A 6,263-nucleotide genomic window follows, 5' to 3' on the forward strand; every position below is an offset into this window, starting at 1 on the left:
AAAACTGGTCTCCACATGCGGTAGGAGGCACAAATGGAGGCACAAAAGATGTGAAATGTGATCGTGCATGTGGTGGGAGATGTGAAAAAGGAGGAGGAACTTCTAGGTATGAAAGATCTTGGAAAAAAGGAATGACATGTTGTGGTGGATGCACTAGTGCATATGCGTGGCATGGCTGCAATGGTGCTTGTGGCTGCGTTGGGTGGAATACAACATATGACTATGGATGTGGGTGCATTGGTGCTTGTGGTTGTGGTGGATGTAATGCAGCATCTGACAGGGGGTGTGGGTTCATTGATGCTTGTGGTTGCGACTATGCTTGGGGATGCGAGTGCATTGATGGAAGGGAGGTTGAGGCAACTCCTTTGCCTTTGCAACCTCGCCACACATTCTTGATGTACGTGACCCTGGCATCTACAACAGGACCCTCCCACTTTGTGTCACATGAGTTTATGTCTTGATCTATTTGACCGAGGCATCATTGACCCTCCATCGCTAAGTGGTACAAATAATCTCTATAGACTCTATTGTGAAAACATCTGGAAATCGATCACGCAAGGTCCTCCTTCCACGCTCTGCCATTGTCCTCACCAAATTTTGTACACCACTTTCACCATTTTGGAAAGCTGTCTCAATGATGTCCTGATCGACATTCATTAAGAAGTGTACATTCTCATTTTTTAGCACCTTCCTCTGAGACTTTGTGAGATCAGGTTGTTGACACTTCCTCTTCTCACTTGCGTGAGCCATCTCATATGCAATAAGCTGCAACATAGAATTCAAAAAAGAATTCAGTGCCAGGTGCAATAAGAAAATCAATGCAAGCAGTCTAAGAAATTACTTAGGTATAACATCTCAACTCAAGCTCAAGCCTCAAATCATGTAACATACTATAGAAAATCAAAACACAAAAAATGACCTAGGTATAACCTAATTGTGGACTGCACCATCTAACACTAGGATTCAACTGCAACACACAACTATCAAGGGATAGTTGAGTGCCAGACTAAGTGTCTAAAAGCACATTGCATGATTTCTAACTTAGGCTGCAACACACAACTATCCAGGGATAGTTAAGTGCCAGACTAAGTGTCTAAGACAAGGTCGCATGATATCTAACTTAAACTGCAACACACAACTATCAAGGGACAGTCAAGGGACAGTTGAGTGCCAGATTAAGTACTTGAAAACATCTCTAAACTTAGACTGTAACACACAACTCTCAAGGGAGAGATGAGTGCCAGAATAAGCATCTATGAAAACATCACTAAGCTTAGACTGTAACACACAACTCTTTTAAGAGAGATGAGTGCCAGCCCAAGAGTTCCCACAAACAAACATTTTTATACAAACTGAGACTGCAACACAACTCTCTTAAGAGAGATGAGTGCCAGTCTCAAGTAAAAGATAATTATTTATATTATAATTAAAATTGCAACACACGACAAAAACAGACTGCAACACACAACTCTCGCAAGAGAGATGAGTGTCAACCTGTCTACACACTTAAATACAATACAAAATAAATATCAAACAATTTAAAAAGACTGCAACACACAACTCTCCTAAGAGAGATGAGTGCCAATCTTAAACAACACAAGAGAGAGAGAAACAATGATTACTAATGAAAGACTATAATAAAAGTAAGGTACCTATGACGAGAGCTGGTAGGTATGGAAGTAAGCAAGAGGTAGCACGTAGGCAACCAAGAGGTGGCAAGCAGGTGGCTCAAGAATACAGCTGGATGTATTCGTACGAATACAAAAAATAACAATTGTTTCATATTTATACTACATTTATTCGTATGAATAACCTATTCATACAAATAAATTAGGAAAAATCGTTGGATTCGTTTTAATTCGAGAAAATCGCAAATCGAAAAAAAAATTCGAGTGAATTAATGCAACTTAGCCTGAATACCATGAATCCACTCCTAGTAGATGGTAGAAATGGCAGACAAACTGCAAGCCCACATACACGATAAGGCATTTGCAACCACGTTTTCTTTCCCTTTCTTGTACTCAATGTCAAAACCATAAGACTGAACCTTAGCCAGCCACCTCTTCTACTTCATTGACAAGTTAGGCTACGTAAGGAAATACCTGAGTGTCCTATGATCTATCTTAACCTTGATTTTGCTATCGTACAAGTAGTGGTGCCATTTTTCAAAAGCATGGAGGATAGCCAACATCTCCTGATCATACACATGATAATCTAGTTCCTTGACATCCAATTTCTTGCTTTCAAAAGCAATTACCCCGTGTTCTTGCCTTAGCACAACCTATAAGCCTTTTCCATTGGCATTTGGCTCCAGAATGAAAGTACGTGAAAAATTCAGGGCATACCAACACAGGAGCATGAGTGAGAGTAAATTTTAGGTCTTCAAAGCTATGTTGTGCATTTGTAGTTGTAGACCACATAAAAGCATCCTTCTTCAAAAGGTCTATCAGAGGGGCTGCCCTCTTGGCAAACTTGCGAATAACGCGCCTATAGAAGGAAGCAAGACCTAGAAATCGCCTCAACTGAGTAGGGTTGCGTGGCTGCGGCAATCCTTAATGCATTTCACCTTTGCACGATCCACTCGAATGCCATCCTTGCTCATAATGTGACCAAGATACTTAACCTCTTGTGCCATAAAAGTGCATTTGCTGGCCTTAGCATAAAGCTGATGCAACCTTAAAATTTCCAGCACTTGCTTGACATGTTTGATGTGCTCCTACTTATCCTTGTTGTAAATGAGGATGTCATCAAAAAAATACCAGCACATATTTGAAAAGGAGAGGCTGCAAAATCTTATGAATGAGTGCTTGGAAGGTAGCTGGTGTATTGGTCAATTCAAAAGGCATCACCTTGAACTTATATAGTCCCCTCTCTGTGCGAAAGGTTGTCTCATGCTCATCCCCAACTTTCATTCTAATTTGATGATAGTCGGACCTCAAATCAATCTTAGTGAAAAACTGAGCACCCTTGAGTTCATCCAACAGGTCATCTATCCTCGGGATTGGAAACCTATTCTTGATGGTGACCTTATTCAAGTCTCTGTAGTCAATGCACATACAGTAAGAACAGTCCTTCACCAGGAGCACAGGGGATGCAAAAGGAGAAGTGCTATGAGTGATGAAACTCTTCTAAAGTAAGTCCCTCACTTGAGTTGCCACTTTCTCCCCTTCTACTTTAGAGAGCCAATATGGGGCCTTATTGATTGGCTTACTGCTAGGTTCCAGGACTATGGCATGATCTACATCTCTTCTCGGAAGCAACTGTGATGGCTAATCAGCAAACACATCTACAAACTCTGCATATCACAATCATCAACACGGGGAGTGCCACCCTCCTTAGTTACTGACACATTTAATGCATATATGGCGCTGCCCCTCTTGAGCTCTCTGGCCAACTGCCTTGTTGAAATGACCTACAATTTAGGAGCTGTAATACCATGCAATGTAACTGATCCATCCCTGTGGACAAAGCCGAGTGTTAAGGCATTGAAATCCATGCTGATTTTGCCTAGTGATTGCAACCAATCACAGCCTAGGACATCTATTGGGCCCATGTCAAGTGCCAATAGATCACCTGCAAATGTATAGTCATCAGAGAACTTAATCCTTGCATCTTGGCAACAAAATCTACTGACCATATGTTGTCCATTGGCCACTTCTACTCTCAGCCCATGGTCTATCTCAGTAGCAATCAATCCCACCCTTTGTAAGGTCTTGCGATTAACAAAACTATGGGTGCTATCGTTGTCCACCAACACATGCACAATCCTGTCATTAATCATCCCTATAAATATGATAGTATCAACACTTTTGGTACCCATCAAGGCGTGCATGGAAATAGTATAAAGTGTTGGTTGGGCATCCCAATAAACCTCCTTGTTCACAAGAGCATTACCACCTGCATCTTCACATGCATAAAAAGGTATCGCATTATGATGCTCCATAGAGAAGAGTGTGGGCCTACGGCCTCTCATGCCACTAGTGGGCAAAATCTCATACGAATGCGAAGCATGATTTTCATGCACAGTAGCACCACCAGGATCAAAAGAAAAGTCAGTGCCCTTCATGGCTCCAGTGTCGGGAGCCTCATCTGCATCATGTGTATTTGCCATCTCATCCTGAGACGTATCCAATGAACCTAGGGCATCAAACAATTGCTCGTCATCTGAGAGGTCAATGATCATGCTGAGCTTGGTAGTACCATTGTTGCTCATCTTGCACACATTCTTGTGCCCAAGAGTCCATTTCTCGCCACATTTAAAACATAAGTTGGCCTTCTTTCTGTTGTCCATTATTTGCTCGTGTATGCTGTTTTATCTCACCCTACTCGTTTCCAACAGTAGGCTTGCCTCCATGCTTGGCATCAGGATACCTGTAAGGCCTGGCATACGGCATCTTACTACCCGAGAGAGTAGGAAAGCGAGGAAATGGTGTTGCTGCACATTTCTTGTCAGTCCACTCAGCAAACTTAGGCTTTGACTCAGCGTCGTACCGAGTAGCATGCAAGCTACCCATGGCATTTCTATGCTTGCCAGCATATTTAGGCTCCAATACTTTTGCAAGCTGAGCTGCCCTCTCAACTGTTTGAGGGTTATGTGCCTTCACATCTGCAACGAGAGAAGAATTTAACCCATGGATGAAACGCAACAGCTTTTCCTTTTCAGATACGTCCTGCACAAACAGGAAAAACCTCCAAAAGCGCTACAAGTACTCTTGGATCGTACCGGTTTGTGACAAGGCATAAAATTCAACCAAGTATTGATCCAATACAAGTGGAGATACAAATGTAGTAACCATTAAATTCTTTGAAACCTCTCCAACTAGTTGGTCACTGAGGCAAATCCCTCATGTATCGCCACCATGTGTGGGCATAGTCCCGCATATGCATATCTGTAAAAATGATGCGCTCCTTCTTAGACTTGGGATAGAAGCGAAAATAGTCTTCTAGCTTCGTGAGCCACTCCTCCAACTCATTGGGAGTGTGAGTGTTCCCTTTAAACTTATGCACTGTGAGCTTGTCCTTGATATCCTTGGCTACATACTTCTTGTGTGTGTAACCTCTAGAAGTCCGAGCATCATCACGCTTGAGGTTCACATAATGAGAGAAGGGCATCTCAAGTTTGATGGCCTTAGGTAGGGTCCTATATGAAAAAGGAATCTACCAACATGTCATCAAAAGTGGCTTGCTGCCCACCACCAACCCCTTGCTACGTAGAAGTTGCTGCCATCTAATGCACTGGCTATGTCTAGCTATATGTGCTCACTGGCGGAGCAATAGGTGCATGAACCCCGAGCTAGGTCTCTCTACCAAATGCATCTCTCTGAAATGATGGCATACCAAAGGTTTGAGAAGAGGACTGACCTCTCTCCCAGGGATGTGGGTTGCCATATAAACCCAAGCTAACTCCAGGCATACTCAATGGTGCGGTGAAAGGAGCACTAGCCGGATGCACACCAACTGATCGTCCCAAAAGAGACGGCTCAACTTGCATAGATGCACAAAGCTGAGAGCCAAAAGATGGCCTGACATCCTATAAGAAGGTGCTTTGTGGCACGTAAAATGCATCATCTATGTCTAAATAATCCCCAAGTTGGGATACACGCAATGGTCCAAAAGACTGATGCTCATCGGCACAACAGGCATCTACCATAAAACCCCTGCATGAAGTGGACAAAACATCTTGACTGTTTGAATGGTCCCCTTGCGAGGATGCGGGCTGCTTACCCTTATCCTGATAGCAATGGTAGATGTGATTTGCTGACCAATCTACTGTCCCATTTGGACAAGAACGGTATCTTGCATAGCCATGGTTGTGGTAAGCTGCTGGCTGAACTCTTGTCCTATCTGGCGGAAAGTACCTTGAGCATAGAGGAAAGGGCATCCAGAAACTGCATTTGCGCTACCTGCACTTCCCGAGATGCATGAGAGAGGCTAAGTGGAAGTCACCTCTGCACCACCAGTGGATGCAACCACTGGGACAGGGACGTGCTTATACTGAGCAGTCTCATCAGTGTCATGCAATATATCACCTGGGACACGTTTCGGTGCCATGGTGACTGGCCCTGGAGAGAAGCTCGAATGTAGCCAAGGAGAAATGGATAGCAAAACCCTACTATAATGAGCCAAAATGGCTCCAAACGGCTCTAAAAGGCACCTAAAAAGGAGGGAGCTTTAAGTCGCCTAAGACAGTTAGGACTCCTAACCCATGACTGGTAGGACAGTTAGGACATTGACCTAAGGTAACCTAACTAGACCATTTAACC

This window comes from Dipteris shenzhenensis, chromosome 9 (genome assembly GCF_047967505.1).
Source record: "Dipteris shenzhenensis isolate YYH24624 ecotype China chromosome 9, Dip_SZ_1.0, whole genome shotgun sequence".
NCBI lineage: Eukaryota > Viridiplantae > Streptophyta > Polypodiopsida > Gleicheniales > Dipteridaceae > Dipteris > Dipteris shenzhenensis.